Source organism: Struthio camelus, chromosome 1, assembly GCF_040807025.1.
Source record: "Struthio camelus isolate bStrCam1 chromosome 1, bStrCam1.hap1, whole genome shotgun sequence".
Classification (NCBI taxonomy): Eukaryota; Metazoa; Chordata; class Aves; order Struthioniformes; family Struthionidae; genus Struthio; species Struthio camelus.
This window is the reverse complement of record NC_090942.1, coordinates 42,065,221-42,081,912: the sequence shown is the minus strand read 5'-3', so window position 1 is coordinate 42,081,912 and position 16,692 is coordinate 42,065,221. Positions and strand designations below refer to the sequence as shown.

The window sequence follows — 16,692 nt, the reverse complement described above, 5'->3', positions numbered from 1 at the left end:
ATCCTCTGAGGACAGGACTGCTGATAGCCACCTCTCAGCCTTGCAGGCTGAAACAACAGTGCAGTATTCAAATTCAGGAATATTACTTCAGTTCAGTTTACAATAGGTGACCAACTGTTAAGATAAATATGGGACAATCCCTCAGCATGTAAAAAAGAGTGGTATGGAATTTCTCTCAGTGGCATGAGGTTCAACAAAACAGTGTTTCAACATCCATCCAGAATTATAGTAAAATGACATAGGGAATAAACCAAAACGCAGTTGGACTCCATGATAAAACTATTAGAAAGAGCCCAGAACAACCCGTGTGACTACAAGAAGCCCAGTGCAACCAGTGCAGAAATCAGCTAGAATTTTGGAAGCTATACTGTCACATCAGCATGGTGCTCCAGTTGAACTAACTAGCCTGGCTTCTTAGTTAATTAGCCTGGCTGTCACACTCTACTCTTGGCTAAATAACTTCTCATTCCAAAGCTAGTTCATTTGCAACTAACACTAGTATGTCTAGGTGGTGCTTCACTGTGGGGGATAAAAGGTCTCTGGGCTGACTTCTTAACCTGAAGAAGAAAATTTCTATTGGAGCCCAGATACATCTAAATTTGTCTGTTTTGGCTTGCTGATCTATGTGGTAGAATTGGCTTGGAGAACAACCTGACAGCAGGGGCTCTACTTTGGGATACACAGGAAGTTGCCACTGAAATATTAGGAATGGGGAATTTAGATATATGCCAGTTGTCCCAAGAAAGGCCTGTTGCAAGATGCAAAACAATCATAAACCTCAAGTGGGAGCACAAAGAGAGCCTAGTAGCTACCTCCAAATACAAGGTAACTGAAAATATCCAAACTGTAAAGAGAGGCATTTTACAAACGGTAGCAAATAACTATTTTACATAAAGCCAGACATTGGAACAATAACCTGATTAAAGCAAATAAAGCAAAAATCAAAACCATAGCGTTCAAGAGTAGATATGCCAGTAAACTCAAAATTACATGCTTTGCTTTTTTCTTTAGTTGGGGCTTGAAACATGCTCATCTTTTGGAATAACTGCAGTTTGTTTCAACTGACATGCAAAATGAAAAAAATCCTGTCTGTCATATAAAGAAGGGATAAGGATTAAAAAAAAAAAAAAAAGGAGCAGGGGGAGGGAGAATACAAAGGCTAATGGATAAAATCACTGAAGTTAATGGCAAGTCTTCATTAACATGAATCTGGGATTTCTCCCATTGTCAAGTCTATAAAGAAAGCTATAACTTTTCCTACAGCAATTAAACTTTCCTTCAAAAGACATCTTCAAAAGAAGAATAGAGAGACTGATTCTGTCCTAACTCACACCAATTAAGTTTTCAGCAATTCCCCTCAAATCAGCAGAGCAGCACTGGAATAAAACTAACATAAAAGAAAAATTAGTTCCGTACTTTTAACTGATCCTTTCTTTTACTTCCTCTCTTTTAGGTTTGTTTGTAGCTTTTTGGTCTTTCTCATCAGTCATAACGGACAGCTTTTGTTAGTGTGAGTCAGTAATAAATTGGAATAACACTGTGGAACCAGCAATCTAGGGTGAGGTCTCCTAACAGTCAGGAATGGAGTTCTCCCCCATCTGAACACCTTTATAGCCTAAGTACAGGCTGCCTTTCAGTATTTACTTCATCAGTATTGGTCTGCTGGTTTAGATGGATATTCTATACACCTCACATATCAGTAAAACCTTCCAGTCTGATGGAAAGCTAACTGCATTGCAGGTATATAACAGCAAAGAAATATTCTCCATCACTGTGATCCAACACAGCCCCATTGCTCTGCAAGCCTTGAAGCTGCTCTCATGCATAGGCTAATGCTTACAGTGCTTTTCTGAACTGACAAAACAGAAGGTAATAGATAACCCTGTTAGTTACCAGAATGTTAATCCTTGTAGGTGCCATGCGCACACCAACAAAATGCTGAATGAGTTGAGAAGTGCACTACAAACACCCTCTTAACTTTTCCTGACTGAGGGTCAGATGCACTGCACACTGCTGCCAAAGAACAGACTTCCTTAAACTTTCGGAGCTGACAGACCGCACTCTGAGTGTATTCATTATTTCAAAATGAGAAACTGTTTCTTCTCATTGTCTATGTCTAAACTCGGAATTGTCAGTCTTAGCGTTAATTTGGAAATGGCATTCTTTCGTGGTTGATCTTGACTGTGCAGATAATTGCTTTTGCTCCCTAAATTTCTAATACCTTTAAACAAAATTCCAAACACATCTGGCTTTCGTGGTAAAAGGCACATGAATCCGTACCTTTATCTGTGGAGCAGGTAAAGGCACAGCATTTCAGATTCAAGTCTCAATAGACTAATTAGTACTTCCCTCTGCTTATCATACCATTAGAGAATTGAGGAAGGTACCCTATGTTCCCAGAGCTGACATCCATTAAGGTTATAGTGTATTTTTTAAGAAGCAAGGCACAAAAAGGGGCAACGATGCATGTTTTCATAGAAATATCATTCACACATTGTACTGCTCAGAAGCGTTCTGCACTAACTGCAAAAATGTGAACGGCTGAATATATAATAGCTGGTGTGCATGCTGCATCCAGCTACTCTGCACACTATTTAATTAAATTCTTTGTAAAGCACTTGTGAATGTTTGATTATGTGGATATTGCTGGGGAAATAGAAGTGCTTGTTATTACTTGCAGAGAATAATATCCTCATACATCATAAAACTGTTACTTGAGATTTCCTGATACAGCAGTGCAGAGAGTCCTATATAGCCCTGGAATAATAGAGGGCTTCCACCTCTTGGCCTTCACATAGACTAAATTCATGACAGAGAAGTAAAAACTATACAGCTAAAATAAAATCACCAGAAAAGCTGTAGAAGCAAAAAGGTGTTGGAACTTCACACTATCATACTACACTGGAAAATGATGAAAGTACAATCATTCAAATATAAGGATAGTATTTGGACATTTCTGAAATCCATTCCTGTGTGAATCTCATGAAAAACATTTCAAGTTACACATACTGTACATAGCTCAACAGCCTTTTTTATTTCCAAATATGTAATTAAAGCAACGTAACTATTTGAGCTCACATCAAAATACAATTTCCTGACTTAGCAATAATTGTCATAGTGCAAAATAAAAATAATCAATTCAACACCTAAGTTGGTCACAGAGAGAATCTACATTCGATGGTTCTTTTAACTTTATCTATGAACTTAATATCTATGTAATTCAAAAAAATTATAGTCATTTTTCACTTTCCCCATTCAAGCATAATATTTTCTAGATATCCTTAAAAACCATTAAATTTCCAAATCTCCACCACCGGGAACATTGCTCTTGCTTAAAACAAGAGAAGGCTCAGAGCCGAGTAAGATTAAAGGCAAAACAAGATCCAACCCTCTCATCCAGAGCACCCTGAATTTGGGGTTCCTTCCCCCCTCCTTTATCATCCTACTCTTTCATAAGCCAAGAACCGTTTCAATCACTATCATTCCACCATGTTTCACCACCTCAATTTTAGCTCAGTTTGAAGTCTCATGAGGATACTGGCATAACAGACACACATCCTTACTACACATAGGAATACGAGTGTGTATATAAGTAAGTACAGGCAGACATCCATACACAGGCACACATTTATTAGTATATGTACTGCAATTTTATTTGCTTTAGCTGCTGGTTAAAATGTGACCAAGGGATAGATCCTGCAGAACACATGACAGTATTTAATTCCTAATATTCAAAAGGAGGAGAGTAAAGCACTTACTGGAAAAATAAAGATATAACAAGTAAACGTGTGCATAATTTCTGCAAATTTTCTCTGATACATCAAGTCTCCGAAACAAATCTGGGAACACTGAAACACTGCAACTTGTGAAGGAGAATATACAGTGAGAAACAAGAATTTTCTATCAATCATCTTTACACATATATTTTCCTAATAAAATCAGGAAGTATACAGAGATAAACTATTCACTCCGTGAACAGTTCATTCATTCTGTGAATGCTCTAAATCACACGATCATTTTTAGTATTAATTACATGTCTTTATTCTGCATGTTTTACCCCTATAATCCATACTTTTATTTTAAAAAATGATATCACAAAAATACCTTCAATTTATCTACATGCCTTTCACAGTGTTATTCTCCTTCATTCCTGCAGAGAGTCTTTCTTCAAGACTTCAGGTGTAGACTTCCTCATACTAGGTGTTACACTTTTTTGACAGTGATTTTGACTAGTTAAGAGAAAAGATGTCTAATATCAGTTTATTTTTATCTTCACAGATGTAAATCTAAAGCATTGTTTCGCCCCTTCTCAATGTTGCATAATGCAATCAACAACCTGACTGCAATAGCTCAGTCTCTCTAAAAGTCTTGTGCAATACCCTAAATGAATGTTGTTATACCAAAACAGGAATTATTTAATCAAAGGGGTTTACATTTCTGTCACTCAGATTCCTTAATCAAAGCAATTTCTTTTATTGATAATTAATAGAAGATGCTTTGCTATAACAGAACACCATTTAATGATTCATGCAGACTTTAAGGAACAAGCCAACTACAAAAAATGACAGCTGCAGCTAAAAATCATCGTACCAAACAGTAGTTATTATAAGAAATATCTACACCGGCTGCTGATAAAGAACTACTGATAGCAATAGTAATTATAGGAAAAATCTAAACTGGCTACTGAAAAACTTTATTTGCTCTTCTATTTGCTCGGTGTATGACAGAAAAGGTTGTGCTGGGAAATCAAGTTTGCCTTGCATATAGTTTCACTCCTTTCTCAAAAAGTTCTTCTAAACATTACAGGCCTAGGCAAAAGCTCACTGAAGTCAATGGACGGTTTCCAACTGACTTCAACATTAGAACAAAAGAGAAGTAGCAGATCTGAATGGGTACCTTCAGACACTTTGAGAAACCTGATTTTCAGAAAATACTAAGTGCATGTCTTCTGAATACTATGTCACTTTCACATAGCTTGGTCTTGGCACTTCGGAACTAGGTACCCTAATTAGCTGTCTTTATACTTATTATTTTTATCATTATTTATACTACTTTAATAGCATTCTCATACCTTCTCTTGCTAAAGGGGAAGTATTCAAATACAGCAATAGTCACAAACAACCGGGAGGACAGTCACTCCACCTAGGAACTCTTTGATTTGCATTTGTTTACTCAAATGCTTATTCTGGCACCCATCATTTATTATCTGTGGGACTACATTGCCAATATCCTGCTATAAGCCTGACACTTACTTACCAACCTACATGGACGTTATTCTGCAGAGTTAATGCAAAGGGCTAAAACTGTTTGCCATTATTTCAGTCACATCAAATGGCTTGTTGCAGACCCCGAGGAGAAATCACTGACACACAGCAGTTTACTGCTGGTTTTTTTATTGCTTTTTATTGCAGTACAAAGTATTACTTAACATTAACTGACATAAACAATGGATGGATTTCCAGAGTGTTTGATATGAACAGCAGATGTTTAATGCAATGCGAATATTAAAGATTCCAAGAGGGAAAAGATGTGGGAGAGAAAGCTATTAGGAAGGGGGGAAAGAGGGAAGAATAAGCAGTAATATAAAAGGAAAAACTTTGTGATTTTTTCAAGCAACTGAGCCTTGACCCTGTATGATAGCTAGTTTACAGCTGAAGAAAATGAAACAACAAGCTGTTGATTTTGACATGCATATTATTAAACTGCTTCCAATTTTCATAACCCTAACCTACAGATGATTGCTTTGTTATTTCAGAGTGCATCAAATGATTCAATGTTGAACTGAAAAATGAATATAATGCCTCACAGAGGCTGAATTACGTATCATCTTGGTTGCATTGATCTCTAAATGAACAATGTCCTTCTTTTAAATAATACCTGGACAGATCATTATGAATTGCTACATAATACCAAGCAAGGACAAAAATCTTTCACAGAGTTTCTGCTCTGCCAATTTACAGTGCCAGTACAGTATGTGCTTCCCTTATAGAACATACATCACATATCGACAGAGTAAACACATTCCTATTCTCAACACCAAAATATTTGGAGAGGAGGAAAAAGGAGAAAGATTTCTGTAGCCTTCATAAGTACTATTTCTAACGTAAATACTAAAAGCACTGACATGATGGAAAATTGCCAGCAGCCATTTTCCTAACACCATAGTTAATAGAGCATGAGGACTCTACAGATGAAAACAACATGCAACTGATTACTGAACGCTTCCCGTATGAATACTGCTGTAAAGAAAATGAGCAAGTGCCACTGCCATATTCCTTCTTTTCACTGCAAAACCACGGAGCAGGCAAACGAAAACTCCAAAAATCCATATTATTTATTGTAATAATGAGGTAAAACAAATCTATTCTCTGCCATACATGATATAAAACTGCTTTGTGCTACACTAGTAAAGACATAAATGTTTTCACTAGTAAAACACTCTGTATACCCAGATTTATCTCCTTTGTTTGCTTTGAATCAAGATTATATTCATAGGCAATGGGCACATTTAAGCAGCGAAAGTAGAAATAGGAATTTTGGGAAGAGGGGCAGGTGTCCTGCGCATTACTAGTACCAGTGTCTCAAAAATACATATCAGAATATTCCAGTTGGAGACAAAATTACAATATAGCTAGCTAGTCATAAGCACTACATCTGCAGGCAATGTTTTTGTGGAAACTGTATCTAAGCTTTTAGTATCATTTCTCTTCTCTTCTCCAGTGTAAGATTTAAAAATAAGAATGGACTATCTTGAAACAAAAAATCACTTCATACCAAGGACAGCTCTTGAGATATCATTTTTAGGTCTTCCTGCTTATCCTAACTCCTAAAGTGTTTCCTATATTCTTATGCAAATTATTTTGATAATATTACATTAGGATAAATTCTCACCATCTTAGTAAAAACATCTGCTCTCCTCTTGCTTATTTTGTTAGTATGAGTTAAATAGATTATCCAAATACTTTGCCAGCAAAAAGCCAAAAAGCCAACAAAAGCCAGCATGTACCTTTTCACCAGTTTGTTTAATACAAAAAGAATCAATAACTTTTTGTAACAATATCATATGACATAGCGCAAAAAAACCACCATTATACTCAGTTCTAAAGACGTATGAATAATAGATGGCTCAATAATTCCACTCTTATTCAGGTCCATACTCTCCCTCCTCACTTGTGCCTAAGGATGCACAGTGACATTTAAATTAAGCCTTGTTACAGAATCCACATTCATCCTTACAAGAGTCTCCCAGGAACACCAAGATGGACCAGATGGACCAAAAGGTAAAAATCAAAGTCCTGGAGAGGTCTAACTAAGTGAATTTACTCCTTCACTCTGTTCCAGATCAGCCTGCACGCAGGCTGCCAGCAATGTAACTGTGCATTGTTACCTATCACTGTCACAGGTGAAAAAGCACAATAAAAAGCAGGAGTTCAAGAATTTGACAGAAGAATCAACCTTTTCTGCATAGTATTCTGAATTTCCCACAGTTCTTGCAGTATCAGGAACTGAACCTTTAAGAAGTTTAGCTTCCCAGATGCAGGAAGTAAAAGGCTCCACAGAAGCTCAAGTTCTGTTACGCAGAGGCAGATAGTACTATCTCACTGAATAAAGAGGATCTTTTTTTTTTCCTAAGCATCTTGGGTGCAGAGTTATTACTAAACTCCACATGGTTATCAGCAGAAAAAAAAAAAAAGAATTAAAAGAAATAAGCTTAATGGAAAAGTAGAGTAGCTGAAAGCTCCACCGGAGCTGAAACAGTCTGGAAGTATGGAAAACTACAGGAAGACATTTAGACGGTACTTTATTCTGCACCTGAAAGCAATAGGTATTAGTGAAGAGAAAGACCATAATTAGAAAGTAGTCTTATTTCTGATAGCTGTGGTTTCAGGTATATCTGATGTGTTGAATAGTTTCAATTAACTCAGAGAGAAGTACCCAAAACATATTACAGAAATTGAAGAATATTGCAAGCCATGTAAAAATGAAACTCTAGAAAGAAATGTTTTTAATACAAAGGTACAAAAGAAGTGACGCACTATAGAGAAGTTGATGACTGATACAAACTAAACCATACTACTGAAGTTTGGCAAGGAGCTAACAGGAGCTGAGAATAGAGCAGATTATGAAAGAACCTAGGAAAAATATTTCCAAACAGACTCCCGGGAGACTCAGAATTAAGGAAAAGTAGAGTCTGGCAAGCAACAGGATTTATCCAGTCCAGAATAAAGTTTATAGAGATTAGACAGTTCTCTGACACAGTAGGTAAAATTGATAATCCAATATTCCAGCAGAAAAGAAGCCTGAAACAGAAAATCATGCAGAGTTTAGAGAACACACGGGGCTGTACACACAGTGACAGTCTGGACAAGCGAGAATACTGTTCAGTATGTGGGAAGAAATATTGGAAATGTAGGAGATTAAACCTCCTTGCTTCACTGATGGAGTGTGTATATGCTGTTGACGAAGAGCATGATGACAGCAACATCAACTCAGATTAGCTGTTCCTGGATATTGTTATGATACACAAATGCCCTATGGTATAGAATTGGCACACTTCACACAAAATATGCCTTATAGTTCCCTTAAACCACATTTAAGCCAAATTTGGGTCAAAAGCAGATAAAAGGATTTACCAATAACTTCCAAAACAGATAACACTGTAACAAATGTTTATGAAAGTTTCCACCAAATAAAAGGAAAAAAAAACTATTCTTAGTGCATTACCCTGATATTACATCCCTGTTCAGCTGGCACTCACAAGGAAGCAATCCAGGTTTTGGTCCTTGTGCATGCCTTTCGTTTCAGGTTTTCTCTACCACTGAAAAACTATTCAGAAGTTCTTATCAGAGAATTTATCCACAGGAGAGAACTTCTCATAAAGCACTTTCAGGTGCGCTCCTCCACTCACATGTTAGACCTTCCCATTCATGGATGTCCCGTGATTAAAGCACAACAGGTTTTAGCCAATCTCACCTTTGAAATGTTCCTGGGATCTAAACAAGCTTAATCTTTCATCCTGACTCATTCTATTTCCTCTTTATCCCAGACACAGTCTGGCCATTCTTCTTAATAGTGCCTGTTCACTTCCTTAGATATGCAAATATCTGTTTGTTAGACTAGAAATTATCGTCCTTAAACTAGCTTAAACTTCTTACTTCAATGACTTCAGTGCTGCGAGGATAAAAAAATATCCCTCTCCCTTCGGGTAATTCATTTGCATTTTCCAGTGTGTAATCTGACTTCTACTGGAACCTGCATTCTGTATCAACCTCTACCTACATTATACAAAATCTAAACAAAATATATGTACCTAGCTCATTAATGGCTGCTAATTGAGACTATACACAACAGTAATTAACCACTGTGGGATGGCAGTGGGCTTGCAGTGACTGATTCCAAACCTATTTCTCCTAACCACACTGAAACAGCCTCATTGCTTTAGCAATCAGAGGAGTCTAACAGTACTGAGCAATGAAGTTTAAAAAAGGCACTTTTGCATAAACAAGAACTAACGTAACATTGGAATATTTTTTATTGCCTACAAGGGAAGATACTTCGAGAGATCACTGATGCTCAAAAACGTTAGATGAAAAGGCAAAATTCTGGCAGATGCTATTTGAAACGGTTATACGTTTATCTTGTGATGGCACAGGTAGAATAAGAATACCAAGTTTTATGTAACACTTCATCTAAGAAAAAATAGGAATAGAGAGGCTGACAAGAGGTTTTGGACAACTTTGGAAAGATCAAAAAATGCCAACCTAAAGCTAAAAAAAAAAAACATAAAGGAGACACAATGGAAGTACTGCACTGGAATACCTGTACGGATAGACATTAATGCACAAAGGTGCACATGTAAACCACTATAAGTTTGACAGCACTATCATGTCTAGTCTACAGATAAAAAAAGATACTGAGATTCCTTGGAATGATGGATTATGCCAAATTTGTGCCAAATGTAGTTTTTTATATCAGCACCTACTGCTAAGTGCTACTGAGAGATCCCATTTAAGAACATGAGGAAAAGTTCTTGAGAAGGCCAAAAGAAATTGTAAGTTAAATAAAGAGATCTCACTGTAATCCCACACCAATGCAAAAACAGCATGACAGGAAATACAAAACTAAATTGCTCGTGTAACCTTAACATGGTATTAGTGAATGCTCTAACCAGCATACGGTTATAACTAGAGACCGCTATCATGGGTGCTGATAAAAACTTGGAAGTCAATATTCAAGCAGAGAAAGGACTTCAACTTTAGTCCATAACATAATATAGATAACCTGCTTCAGAGAGACCCTTTTTTGGTTGAAAAAGGTTACCAGACCTCCCTTTTTCTCCAGAGTATACAGAGATTACTTTTTTCTGTTACAAATGTATGAACCCCCGTAGAAACCTTTGTCGTTTCAGCAAATCAGACAAGTGCTCTGGATTATTTAACAGATACACAGGGAACAAAATCCAGAGCTAGACAATGTCCATACCAATAACAAAAAGGTTATCAGAGAAAATATGGCCTGTAATTACCAGAGAACAGCAGCCCTTCAGAAAGTAATCAATGACGTTAGGATAGGATGGCCAAGGCAGAATATTGCTGTCACTCTAGATAAGTATTTACTGAGGATAAAGAGGTAACACTTTCTCTACTTTCCAAAGAGAATCAAGAAACAAGGAAAATAACCAGGCAACAATCACAACAAACTTCAGCAATCACTCCTGAGATAACACAATGAATTGATCATCACCTTACAGGTATAATACAGGTATAAATTTATAGCAGACTCATAAATGTGAACAAATCAGAGATTAATTGTACATTGTTCCTAAGTTTGGTTAGTGAGTGAGTTCGGTCAATAAACTGGTCAAATGATTGGTGAATTTCTGTCATCTCAATGTCCTTGTGATGTTATAATATGTTTTGGCTAAAGAAGAAAGACCAGACGGTGAGAGTTCTAACTGTAAGGAGTTTTGCTTTCCAGAAAATTATTACAGGTAGGGACTCTGTCCGAGCCCATGTTCTGCTCAGAAGAAGAAGTTGTGGAAACATCAGTGAAGAGAAAGCACCCTAGACTTAAGGTGATGCATACAGTATATACTTCCACACTTAGATCTGGAGGCAAATTGCCGCTTCCAAGGCATTACTTGGCCTATGGTTTTTTTTTTACATTTAATTACATAAGAAATGCTGAATGACGTTCCTTATTTACTAGATGACCCACTTTCAATTCTTTTATTTGTGTTTTGTGTCAAGCTGTCTTTGAATGGAAATGGGAATTAAATTAAAAATGCAGGATAACAGCATTTTTAAAATGAGTTTATTTAAAATGAACCGATTGATTATCTAAAGTACTATCTATTCAAGACACGCAATAACATCTTAAACTTCCACCTTACTGATACTTTAAAAAGGATCGCAGTGCAGTTAAATCTTTCAGGGAAGCAGACAGGGAGTTTTACGCCAACTATTAGTGAAGCCAGGGTTTCTCTTCTTCACTCTTCTCTAAATTCTTTCTTCCCAGTAACCACATTTGCCTAGACCTGACCCTGAGGAACTCCACTTCACTGCACGTTGCCCCGCAGTCTGCAGATGTGTTCCTCTCCTTAGGACCTCTCTGTCCTAGCACAGTCAACATTCCCATTTTGGGAACAGACTCCAGACACATGAAGATGGTACTGGTCAGCTCGTGACGGGAGAACAGGCTTGGAGGGAGGTCAAGCCAAGCAGGATAATAAAGACACAAGTACAAGACTATTATAAGAGATACAGCAATAACTTCAACACCTAATAATCTGTAATGTAGCATTACCTACATTTGGAGCTGCAATAAAGCCACTCTGCTGATGTATCACGCATTGCTGTTATCTATGGGGTATGAATTAAACAGATTGCTTCAGTCAGTATGCCTCGTATGATTTCTGAACTAGTAAATCTCAGTCTCTCATATTTAGTACGTGACCTAAATTGAAAAAGGAGAGTCAGCTTTCCTGATTTTTCAGCTCCATGTTGAACAAGTCATGGAACTAAACAGAATAAATCAATACTACTTTAAAAATTTAAATCTTCCAACAGCATAAGAAGCTATACCTACCCAAAACCAATAAAGTACTTCAACAATCTCTGTTTACTAGGGCTTAGCAAATTACATTCCCCGGTCTAGTAGTCTGACATTCTTTAAAACTTCAATAGCAATAGTAAACTGTTTGAATATTATCTTAATTTAAATCACCATGAGAGAACACAGATCAGTTAGGCCCAAAAAAATGTAATACGACTTGGAGTTCAAATTTCAAAAGAGGATATTTTACATTTAAAAGTCTGTAAAATAAAAATAAAAGTTAAAATAAACAAGGAACTTCAGTAATGTCCAAATATACAGAAATGTACTTCTGTACTCAAAAAGCATAACTGCAGACAAGCAACAAAATCCCACCATTTCCACTGCTCAAGTATAAAGAGTTGAAGTAACAAGCTGAAGGCGCATGAGAAGTTGAAATAACTTACTTCAACAACTTTTGGCTATTAACTAGAGATGTCAACACTATAGACATTCTTGTATTTTACCTCTCTGAAGAGCTTTACACAGTCAGAAGGGCTGCAAAGTTTTTCCCAGGGACTCTAGAAATCAATATAACCTTGGGAGAACAGTAGCTTGAGGATTACTGAAGGAAAAGCTTTACAGGGTAAGCAGTGTTTGAGACCCAGTTATATACAAAAGGGAGCGATAAAGAGAATTCAATGACTACATGAGCATCAAAGTTGTTGAAAGAAAAAATAGCAGTGAAACAAGCCAGACTAGCAACAGAGACCATAAAAAGGAGGTGAGTGAGCAGAGGTAAAGTGAAGGTAAAGTAGACAAAAAATCAGTACAACCAATTGCACCTACCATATAACAGAAACTGAGAACTTCCTTGACCAGCTCTTTTATTAGCAAAAAGAAACAGATTAGAACAGATACAGCATTTTGTTCTCCTAAAAGAGCACTACTTGTCTCTGTACTGTCCTGTGTGTGTTCCATGTTAAACTGTGGAGTTAAAAAGAGAAGGAGATAAATGCTGTCAGAGTAGCCCATTGAATACAAAGATAAGCTTTTCTAATTATACAGAAATCAGAGTGGTTTCCTTGAGTAGAATTTCATTCCCCGCATCATAGATTTAAACATTAAACTTATATTAAAGTTATATTAAAGAATCATAACAGAGTTAGGGTCACAAACCTTATCTAAACTTGATAACCTATGATTAATTTACATTAAAATAATATAGTTTTCATTTTAAAGTGTTTCCTCTGTGAAGGTTTTTTTCTTTTAGATTTGTAATTTCTCCATACCATCTTGCTTCATTATTATTTACAGAAAAAGCAGTTTCCAATCTTTAAAAAAAAAAAAGAATCCAATAAAAGATTTTGCTGCATCAATAACGTTTGAATGAAGAGTTTGATAGAGAGTAGGTGCATTTCTTTTAGAAAATATAAGAAAAGTTGCACAAAATAACTATTACAAGGTCAATTAGAAGATAGGGAATAACGTGGTAGAGCTTTGTTAAAATCATATTAAGCAGGTCATACCCTGCTACTCTAAGCCTTTACACAAGAGTCATAGAGGCAAGTGTCTGAACAGGATGTCTCAACTAGGTGTAATCCCTTAGAGGCCATACACCTTCCCATATAGCCATTATACTATATATATGTGTAGAGGCAATTTATCCAAATAATATACTGACCATGGTATGAAGATTACTGCTAAGGCTCTTCTAAAATTGCAAGTCCATCTGTCAGCAAAGTGGCAGTGCATTCTAACATAAGATATACAATAAAAGAGTTAAAAAAGCAAAACATAGGAAAAGATGCTATTAACAGAAGCCACTGTAGATACATGAGTGAGGTTTATGAACTTACAAAGAAGAGTTAGAGATATCTTTTCTTCCTACCTTCCTTTCTTCTTTGAAGCTACCAGCATATTGGCACTATCACTCAAGGGAGGAACAAGGGAAGCCTGACAGAAGGAGCTGTTATTCCTCACTCAGCTCACTAGCTGAATAACTGAGAATCTCAAAGATATAAAGAAAAGCAAAGACAGGAAGGAGGACTGAGATGACAAATGTAGGAAAAAGACTCCAACTCACACGTTTGCTATCATACGATTCCCTAAACATAGCTCCCCATTGTATTCCCACTGTTTCACAAATGCCTGAACACACAGGACTTCTGGCACAAAGATTAATCAGCAAAGTAAGTGTTAAAAGATTAATCCAAGAGGTAACTTGGATAACTTTACACCTAAAATCCAAATTTGCAGGGGACACAAATTTATGGCATAATGACTAAGGGAAAGAGTAAAATATCACATACTCAAGAAACTGATGGCTTCTGGTTTGTTTCTTACGATGGAAATATTAATTTCAACAATTGATTTTGACTTAAAAAGAGGACAGGGCACAAAAGAAGAACCAATATGGGATCAGGATTTAATATTCCTAGAGTATAAAAAGTCTTCATGTTTTGGCTCCTATGAACACAGGTCAGATTGCACAATTCAATGTGCAACATGAAAGCATTCCTAAAGATTTTCATAACAACAGGGAGAGCACTCTCACGGGCCTGTAGTCAGTCAGTACCCCCAAGTCATCAAATCATCCGCACTGAAAGTATGCGAGATTCATGCTAAGGTCTAGGAAAGAAGCTCTACTTTGCAGTGAAAACTTCTTCTTCTCCTCCTCAAAGACCCCCTATAAAACAGCCTTAATGAAACAGTGGTTTAATTTGTGTGTGTTTCCTAGTCTCTTTTCAGTGCTGGAATAACGTATAACAGCATTAGTTCAAATGTGAATCAGATCTAATAGAACTAATGACTTGCTTAAAGCAAATGATTAAGTACTTGGAAGATCAAAGCCTAAGACTTCACTATCATCTGCAAATGCAAATGACATACAGAAGAGGATAAAGAAAAACAAAGGAGAACTGGGGGATTCTTTCATGGTATAAGCATTAGAAATCTACTGCTTTAAATGAAACAATGATAACGGTATCACTGGAGGAGCCATCCCCATATCTCATGGCTTTACTTGATGAAGGGCACACTACAGTATTTCTATAGGAAGACAGCTTAGTTTGGTTTGGTTTCCATGCTTTTATCTTGATACTCCCCAAGAAGATATTTTACTTTTAAAATCAATTTTGTTCTCTCCTATTTAGCAAACATTTATTCACTCCTCCATGTCTGCATTTCAAACAGCTAAAACAAGCAGGGCTGTTTTTGTTTAACACCTTCAAAGGTGCTGAACCTCCTCTGGCTATCTGGAATTGAAATACACAGCTGTGACTAGTTCTTTATGGATATTCCAATATCTATTCTTCAAGGCTTCAATTGCTGTTTAAAAGAAGCACAATGCGTCCTCTTCAAAGATGGCAGAGAAGGTACTGCACTTTGCATTATCGTACATGATCTCAGTACAGTCTTTGGTATGTGCCCTTCTTGGGAGTTCGGTTTGATGTCAGCTACCAGGTATTAACAGTGATGACCAAAGATAGTCATCCATATACACAAATTACTACGGACTTCAAGAAAACCAGCTAGCCTGACAGCATGAGGGAATAAAACACAAGTTTCTCAAAAGGCAGTTTTGTGTCTTGCCATAACTATCTGCTATATAATGAATTGCTATTTCATTTACAAATGAGTATTCGGCGTTGCAGCAAAAAACGAATTTAAGTGAATGGAGTAATTTGCCTGATCGTATTGAAGAACAAGATTATAACTTGCTATTTGAAACCTTCCAGTACTTCAAGTGACCAATGAAAAACTTCTAGAAGCACCTCATCTCTTTAAGATCCTGTGGAGCACATTAATTCATTTGGTATTCAATGTGCTACATACCCATCTTGTTCCATATACATTTTCCCTAAATTTCATATTAATTATTGTCTAATAAAAGTATAGGTTAACTTCATAATTATCCAAACACAATGAATTAATTCTACATATTTTATAATCCACAGAAATGCATGGGACTATAAAAATAGCTTATAGCAGTTATTGAAAAAAGGTAAGGAACCTTCTTGATATCCAGTCATCGTGATGTTTTGCTACTCAGGCCATACACAAGAAATCCCTCTGACAGTGGCAAAGGCTGCAATTCCTAGAAATTCCACCTCTCAAAGTGTTTTTTTGAGAATCAAAAAAATGTCTTGACTTGTGTCAGGGTGCACTCTGATCAGAATAGTACAGCTGAAATCACAGCTAAGGGAGCCTATCCTCAAGGAACCTAGATCTCTGTAATGACTTCTCCACTTGGCCTGCAGAAAAGTCAAGCTTCTTCAGACATTCTGACCTCATGAGAAGATCTCTGCTGAAACAGCTCGTCATCAAAAAAAGCTGTCATCTGAGAGGTGGCATTGCATATTCCATCACATCTCTTCCAGTCCATCCAGTCCATCTTATGCTTAAGTCCTCCTGTTTCCTAACACTTTAATTATATTTCTCTCTTGATCGAGCCCTTTTATTCCCTTTTTGCTCATATTAGACTACCGGCTTTCACATTCTTCGGTGTATTTTGCACCAACCCAATTTATTATGCTTAGATGCTGAAAGAGAGACAGAGATTAACAGAGATGAACAGAGAACTAAACAGAGAACTGAATCTTGTGTGCCTCCACAAGGAAGAAAAGTAGCGGTGTCATCACTCCTCACTAGGTTTTC

The 16,692-nt window shown here is 36.7% G+C and overlaps 1 protein-coding gene across 1 annotated transcript in view; it reads right to left on the bottom strand.

Moving 5' to 3' along the window:
* Positions 1–16,692, bottom strand: part of TRHDE (thyrotropin releasing hormone degrading enzyme) — a 225,609-nt gene that overhangs the window by 137,760 nt on the left and 71,157 nt on the right. The gene's annotated exons all lie outside the window — the stretch shown is intronic.